The sequence below is a fragment of the Falco punctatus genome, assembly GCF_963210335.1.
Source record: "Falco punctatus genome assembly, chromosome: 13".
In the NCBI taxonomy this organism is placed as follows: Eukaryota; Metazoa; Chordata; class Aves; order Falconiformes; family Falconidae; genus Falco; species Falco punctatus.
This window is the reverse complement of record NC_137593.1, coordinates 17,673,478-17,682,351: the sequence shown is the minus strand read 5'-3', so window position 1 is coordinate 17,682,351 and position 8,874 is coordinate 17,673,478.

Below are 8,874 nucleotides of genomic sequence, written 5' to 3'. Positions count from 1 at the left end.
ACCTACTTATGTCTAGTTCTGTTGAGGTACCTTCTCTTTGCCATGCCCCACTCCTCCTGCCACCCAACAAATTACACACACACACAGGGTTAAAGGGGAAGCTGAAGAGAAGATTGTTAAGAGACTAAATTAGCTGAAGGTTTTATTTACATTGATCATGCAGTAGCTAAGATGGTTCCTCGAAGACAGATCACTGACCCGCACTTTCTTCCTGCTGGGGATGCTGCTGCTTCTAGGACACTAGTATTGAACACAAAGACACTCTTTCCTGTTGTACAGATATGTCTTCTGTAGTAGTTCCCAAACAGTAGAGAGAAAAAGAAAAAATCTTGATGCAAATGAAGAGTAGAAGGAAGTATTGTAGACTAGAGGAGCTGTGAATCAGTACAGAAATAAAACCAAGAGCTGGGGTATGTGTGTTTTTTTTAATCACCTGCACCCTGCCTCTCGGGGGGAGATTTGGAAAGGAAAAATACATTTCTCTGCGCCAAGCCCTGCTAACTGATTTCCTACAACATTTTAAGTGCGGTCTTTTTGGGAACCTGGTGCTGAACCTGGATTTCCCCTATTTCAGGACTTTTTCTACCTCTCTCTGAAGCTTATTCATTATCACTTTTGAATGACATGAGCTTTAAGCTGAATGTGAAGTTTTGCATACTTAAACGTTCAGAGAGTACACTTTGGTCATCTTACAAAATGAAATGTCTCATGATGGAGAAAAACATCTTAATTGTTTTAAGGTTTAACTGGAAAATACTAGATTTAGATACTAAGGGTATGTGGGCAGCTCCAAGTATGAATTTCCAAGCCTCAGAATGCTTGAAGCTTCAATTTTAAGTTTATTTTTTGCAATTATTTAGAGCTTTGACTTCCCTGCTATTGAAACATTCATCTTCTTGCTAGCTAGGCAACTTGTTAAATCACATCAGCATTCATGCTAAATCTGGTGTCAAATTATTGAAGCCTTTTAATGAGTTTATGTTAATGCTTGTAGTCAGTATGCCTGAAAACTAGTACTTTTTCTTCTTATAGAAGAAATTTCTTTAAAAGATCTTTCATGATAGATGGTATTAATTTAGACAGATGATCTTTTTTGGCATTGTATTAATAGGTTATTCAAGGCATAAATGTGTTCAGAAGCTGTGGTTCAGTTTTGTCCGTAGGTCAGATCTAGCTCTGTACCTGTTGACAGTAGAAGAAACTTCACCCACAGCAGGCAGAACTCTGGCTTCCCTTTGCTGCAAGCTGTTTGCAAATTTGGAAATGGTCAAAGGCCATTGTACTTGGTCATGTTCATTGTGCTGAACACTGGGGGAATATAATAATTTTATTTAGTTCAGGCCACTTTGTGCATCAATTATGAGTTGTTTTTCTGGTTTGGTACTTATTTTTTTCCTTTTCTTTTAGGGAAGAATAAATAATGCGTGTGGGGGTTTCCTGCCGGTTCATTTTGGAAGAATACCCCTTCTGCATTGGAAGCTTTGCTTGTATTAGCTATGCTGGGGGTATAAATACTTGAAGTAACTTTTAACCTCAGCTGTTTCACATCATGAATCTTTGTCCTGATGCTTTTTCGGTTACAGGTGTTGGGCTACACACCAGAAATGTGACTCCTCTTTTACGAAGTTACCTGACTATGAAGTCAGTGGTGCTATAGGGAGAGATTCCATCATAGAGACCTGCCTTTACAGTAGTCTTAGTTGCTCTTCAATTAAAATACATATAGTAACTGCCATTGTCTTGTTAGAAGAAGCATTTTAATACAAAAGATCAGAATGAGTTCCTCTATGGGGTACTTTCTACAGTTTTTCTTCCTGTCTAAATGGGAGGGAAGAAAATCAGAGAAAGGCTGAGCTGAAAATTCAGGTTATTGCAGTTTGAAGCCCGTTAATTTGGTGACTGTTTCTTAACATAAAATCGGTGCAACATGAGGGTTATCGGAAGCTTGCATGTCACTGTGTAGTTTGTTTAGCTCAAATAGCTCTCATAATTCATGACTAAAAGTAAGACTCTTTTTGTCTCTTTAAATCTCAGGCAAGCACCTAAAGAAGCCAATAAAGGAAATTTCAAAGTTATGTTCACTAGCATGTACTTAAATCTTTTTGTGCGGTGCAGCTCTGAACAGTGAGTATTGCATGGAGCTGTGGAAGCCGTGCTTCATTTTGATTTTTCATTAACTGAAGGGAATTGCTAACAGTTTAATCTGGATTTGGCAACAATTCCTTAAAAGGGCTGATAGGTATCAATGTATTTGAAAAAAAGTTACAATCCCATATTTTATTTTAGAAAGTATACTTAGCTGTGTATATTATGTGTTAGGATTACAACCTTTTGAATTTGCTTTAGAGTTGTATGGAATAAAAATGTGTCCTTCCAGTACCCAAATGTCACATGACTTGTGAGCATATTAATGCTGTTTCTTACTTTTCTAACCCAAGAGAGCCCCTACAGTGATAACTCTTCCAGGGTTTATTTTCCCTAACAAGGTACCTCAAACCTGCTGTGGCTGTAGATCCTAACTTCAGAAACTGCCACTTCACTCCTAATTACTGGTGGGACAGGTGCACACTTAACACTTTAAATATTTTAATGGCTACTAGGACCAAGTTGTCTGAACATTTTAAGTGCTCTTGTGAGTGAGAAGAAGCATAATGCATCAGGGCTTGGGTGAGTTTTAGTGTAAAGAATAGTTTTTGGTTAACTCCTGACTTGGTTTTGCCTTTTAAGTTTAGGGAGAGATTAGCATAGAATTAGCACAGCATCTGTAATTCTGTAAGTTCCTCTCTAAATTTGTTTGGGTTTAGAAATTGCTTCATGTAAACGCTACTTAGAAGTGGTAGTAGATCTCAGCCCGATTTGTTTAAATGTTAGTTTAAAACAAACCCAGAGATAAGGTTACAAATCTTGATCTACTCATAAGAAAAGTTGCATGAGTGGCTCTGCCTTTTTTGGAGGTGGCAGGTGTAGTAGCAGCTCATTATTTTGTCCTGTTGTTCCCCTACCAAATCCCTAAGCAGACTGACTGCTCAGTAGTTGATTGAACTATTCACTTAAGGCCACCTGTAGCCACAGGTGTAAAGTTGGGAGGATTCTGAGACTTCTTCCCTGATCCCCTGCTCTGAGCATTTCCAGTGACTAAAGCCCAGCACAGTGAGCCATAGAGTACAGGGAAGTTCAGCTGCTAAAGAAAGTGAAATGGGATTCTTGATCTGAATCTGATTCTAGACTTTGTAAGAGAACAAAAGAAAAATAAATCAACCTCTGAAAAAGTAAAGCTGTATTCAGATAAATTTCTCCAGGTGGTTGGGAGTGTCTTAAGTTACTTCACTTGATGTTTTTTATATATATGTCTTTTCAGCAGATGGTGCATGGATATGCGTTGTGTGCCACGAGCAAGTACTGTCTCCAAGGCCAGCTCTACGGCTGGGACTGGAGGAGTTTGCACTCATGTTGACAAGACTTGCCCGTTCGTTGTAGTGCAGTTCTGTCTTCAGGCTTACAAGCCTTGTGCTACGGAAGAGAAAGGAAGTTGTCTTGGCAGGAGGATGTATGTTCCGAAAGAGGGGAAACATGCCTGTAGGTAGTTCCCTCGGTCTAGACTGATAGCTCTGTATGCTTGTGGATTAAGGAGACATTTTTTCCCAAAGGTAACACAATAGCTGTTAAGAAAAGGGAGGATGTCATGTGGACTGGTTGGAAATTGGGGGCATGTCAGCCGTGGGACGGGGAAGGTTTGAATGTTTGTGTGGATCGTATTGTAATTTCCTGGTTGGATATAAGGAAGCTTCTTTGAAGCTGTTAAGAGGTTGTTGGGAAGGTCTCAAGTGAATTATATGCAAACCAACAGCATTACGGCTAGGAGAAAAATCTGAGGTAAAATATAATCTTTTCATTTGTTGGTTTGTTTGTTTTCTTTTTTAGAGAGCTATATGATTACATATTAGGCCTTTTAGTAGCCTTTTTGTGTAATGTACCACGCAGTTTAGAAAATGATAGAGAAAAAAAAGAGATTAAATTTAGAAAAACTGGTGACACTTACAGGATGAAAGGAATATATTTTCCCAGTGTAAATTCCAGCTAGGAGAGAATATATCTAGACTTCTATCACTTAAATTTCACATGAAAGATGAGAGTGAAGCTGGTAGGCGTAGAAAGGTTTGCATTGAGGTTCAAGGTGATGCATTAACTTACAAGTAAATTCTGAAACAACTCATGATTTTATTATCTTAAAGGGTACAAAACCAGAACACAGTAAAGAAAAACTTTCACTACATAAAACTCCTTAAATGTGACAGAGAAGTAGCATCCTCACTTAAAGCCAAGGCATTTCAGACAAGAAGTACAAGATCGATCATTAGGGGCACTGTAGTAGTGAGGTACAAATTGTACTGGAATGGCAGGGCAAGAGTGGTAACTGTGTTAAAGAAACAATGTAAAATTGTTGTCAGTGAATAATACTGGATGTAGTTAGGACTTAATTATTTTGTATGCATGGGAAAAGTGCTATAGGGTTAAATTAATAATCACTTATCAAGATTTTACAGTATCATGCACATGATATTTTAATGTCAAAATCATATCTGAGTATAGATTTTCAAGGTGAGAGAGCGTTTTTCCATTAATGCAGGATATGGAATGACCAAAGAAGATACAGGACGCGATAAAACCACTAGGTCAGAATAGGGAGTTTCTCTGAGCACTGACGCGTGTACTGGTACACAAGTCAGATGATGGTGTGTATTGCGTTTGCTTCAGTCATGCTTAAAACTTTCCTGATGTCTTAATCACAGAATCAGGGGAGGACAAGAAAAACCCAACAAAGCCTTTCCAGGACTGTTCTGCAAAAAGAGTGCTTTGTAGATCTTGAACTCTTAATACAGTTTGTGGTGACAAGTGGCTGCGGGTGCACTCAAATAACTGTGGTCAGTGACCTTAAACAGATTACAAAATCAAAATACACACACTGTAGAATGTGTCTTGTAACTTTTAAAATCACTACACCAGAGTCCTGTTTCTCATGTGGGAGAAGGAAGATGAAGGGATAAGTCATCTCAGTTTTTTCTTGCTGCTTCCCCTCCTGTTCAAAGATAAGTTATGATTAACGGTGGGAATGCTGATACTGGCTGTCTTTCCTTCAGTAGCTGTGTTGAGCTCCCCAGCTTTTCACATTTGGTAGTGGAACAGCAGGTAATAGAAGAGTATCAAAGATCCTCTTCTGTAAGACGTTTAGTTCCTCAGAGACCTTCTGTTTATTGCTAGAGTTTGGGAGGATGTTTAGCAGACGGCTTTCTTTTCCAACATAGCCATCTGGTGGGGCAAAAGGAAAGACCTATGTATCGCTAACCCTGTAGTATTATAACACACACAAGCCCCGATTCGAGGTGTTCTGCAGGAAACTGCAGCCTAGAAAGGTTGAGAAAGAGCACACAGGTCAGTGTATGTGTACCGGTTTACTGATTTTTGACCGTTTGACCTCTTTGAAATAATGTGTACAGTCTGCAGCTGAAAATAGTAGGTATGATGATTGATCTGGATGCTCCTAATGGTTTGAAAAATACGTTGAAAATTAAAGTCTGATTTTCTTTGTCACCTGTATGTTAGTGGATCAATGTAGTTGTCTAAAGACTTGCTTCCTGCTGCAGTGTAACACGGTCAAGCAGAAAGCTGCTGCAGTGGATCTCGTGTTTCCAAGTGCCTCAATGCGTTAAAGTAGGTCAGAAATTGCATAAGATGCCATTACTGGAAACTGCTGTAGGCTGACTTGCATATGAAAACTCAGCAGTGCAACTAGCAAATGCACTCTGACAAACAGAAATGCAGCCATGACTTAAAACATGACAAGAGGGCTCTCTGAAATCTCCCTAGGACATGAATAGCTGTTGGAATCGTGAGATGTCTTTGCCCCTTGAGTCGATGTTCCTGGTATCTGCTGAGCCAGAGTCGACTGCCTGGCTTGTCAGAGGTTTCACATTGTTCTTGTCTGCAGGGAGCTCAGGCACAAGGCTTCTTAACTCGTTCTGGATCGCTAAAGATTTATTCCATATTTTCCTGCTTACCAAGCTCCTCTTAAGAACAAGCATATGTAGCACAGTGAAAACAATTTTTAAGAATCTTTAATAGCTTTTCCACTGACTGAACAGTTGCTGGTGATTAATAATGACCAGTGGGAGTTTATGGAGGTAGGTGCAAAAGTCTTTGGAGTTTCTGCATGCAGGAGCAGCCACTGCAGTTCGGTTGAACACTAACGTGCCCTGTGGAGGCTTGTGTTTTCTCTCTTCTGAAGCACTTTTCATAGCTTCAGCACAGAGGGGGAATATATGCCTAGGTAGCCAATTTATGTAGTATTTTTACTTCTTTGTAGAGTTACAAAAGCATGTAAATGGAGAAGGAAAAAAATAATTCTGGAAATGTGTAGTGTTGTCTTTGAAAGCTTGTAGGTGTGCGTTCTTTTTCTGGCATGTGTGAATCCAGTACCCATGAAACCAGACTCACTTGGTTAGCAATGTCTGTTTGCCCACTCCGTTTCTGTGCTCTTGTACTTCTTCACTACATTGGGCAGCATTGAGAACAACGTATGGGCCACTTACCTTCTGATTTCGTATCTTTTAAAAGAGTGTGGCCGCTGGTAAGGGCAGTCTTCTGTTTTTGGTTGGTTTTTTTTTTTTTGTCTTCTTGCTTACTGGTATTGTCTTATAATCTTTCTAATGCAAGTTTAACTAGTTGAATACAAACAAGAAAAACCCTCCCAGTTTGAGGGGTTATATCTGTTAGCAATCAGAACGGGATGTATCTGGATACAGTTATCTTTTAGTGCAGTGTATTTGTTTTAACTGTGAATGGTTTATTAGTCATAAAATACACCAGCTGATGGATGCATTTTTCCGAAGGTGAAACGGAGCGGTACTCTCTGGAATGAATTAGTGAGACCTGTGTCTGAGTCTGGCAAGAATTCTTTGTACTCTGCAGTTACTGTTACCACGCCAATCACACATCTGTATTTAAATGGGTAGATGGCTCAATACCAGCACCTCAGGAACACACAATCGTACAGTTAGATGGGCTGGAAGAGTCCTCAGTTAATGTCCAGACTTAATCAGGTCTCTGCCAGTGCAAAAGCTCCTGCCCCTCCTGTGCTGTTCAAGGGCCAACGGGTACTGACTGGTCTGATGAACGCTCTGACACAGTTGACTCGGTCATTGGCGATGGACCCCAGACAGGATTCAGCCTTAATGTCAGTCTTCATATATTGCCCGGTGTCGGAAATCTGTAGGTAGGAGCTTGGCAGAACGCCAATACAGTTTGTAAGCCTAGAATGTTTCCAAGTCGGCTTTAGTCATGATAATGAGATGATGAGAAGATATCGAAGGAGACGGTTTGAAAGTAGTGACAGCCGTAAAAATCCCGGGCTTTCCCTGGGCTTGGGTCGGAGCGGCTGGCCAGGCCGCCGCCAGCCAGCAGCTCTTGTCTCCATCTCACACAGAATGACCGTGTTAGCGGTGGGTATAGCGGCTGCTTGTACGATTTGGGTGACAACTTAATAATAATTACTGTGTAATGGTAATGTGAAAATGTTATCTTAGTGTTATGATGATGATAATTTTAAAAAGATAAGGTCTTCCTCAAAGGGTCTTTTAACAACCACTGGATCTTTTTCTCCTCTTGGAGTTTTTGTCTGCGGATTCTGCAGAGCTGTTTGTATATATATTTTTTTAACTTTCCACATATTTAAAATAGTTTTCACCTTCAGAGATTTGCCACCCGTTAGATCTAAGTGTTTAGCTGTGTCACCCCCCCAGTTACTCCCACGCAGATGTCACGGGCCCCCTGTGCGCTCCCCGGCGGGGTTGTGCCCGTGTCGGTGCCTGCGCCGGGGTGCGGACCTTCCTTCCCCGCGGAGAGGCCGCCTTTGTGGGAGCAGCTCCCCGCGTTCCGCGCGTCCCGCCTGGCACGGCGTGACCCCCGCGGCAGCCCCAGGCCCTGCTGCGGGGCTCGCGAGGGAGGGGGCGTCATTAAAGCACCTCTCAGAAGCTGCTGGGGCTCGGCCGCTGTTTCCGCGCTATTTTTTAATAGAGACAGAACCCGCCGGTTCGCAGCCGTGCGCTGCCGGCCGCGGCCTGCGCGATTTCCCCCCCGCGGAAGCCCGGGACCAGCGCGGGGGGCGGGGGAGGGCGCCCTGCGGGGGTCCGTGCTTGCGCGCGGGGGGCTCCGGCGGGCGGGGGCCCCTCCGGTTTGCCCGGGCCGAGCTCACGTTGGCAGCCCCCGGCCGGCTGCGGGGGGCCGCGCTCCTGGGGCCCGGGGGCACGCGGCAGCCCCCGCCCGCGCGCGTCGAGGCCAGCCAAACCGGACGGACGGCGGCGGCCGCGGAGCTGTGAGGGGCCGGGCCCGCGGGGGGGCGGGGCGGTGCTCCGCGCGCAGCGGCCGTTATCCCCCGGGGCGGGGGCGAGGGGCCGCCCGAGCTGCTGCTGGCGCCTCCCCGCGGGATGGGCGGCGGCCCCGCAGGTACCGGGGGCGGCCGGTGGGAGGGAGCGGGGCCGGGCGGCGCGGCCCGACAGGCCGGAGCCCGCGTGTCGCTGGGGGGGCCGGGGGGCGGCCGGGCCGTGTCCCGCGCTCTGCGGCGGCCGGCGGTGCGGGGCGGTGCGGAGCCGCGCCTCGGCCCGCGGGGAGGCGGCGTGAGGCGGCGGCGCGCGCGGGCTCCCTCAGCACGGGGGGCTTCGCGCCGGGGCTGTGAGGGGGCGGCCGCGGCGCTGGGCCCCGGCCCCGCAGTTCCCAGCTCCCCGCGACTCCTGCTCCCGTGCTGCCGGCGCTGACACGGGAGCGGAGCGGGGAGAGGCACGTAGGGGAACGTGGCACGTGCAGGATGTGTCCTGAGCGGAG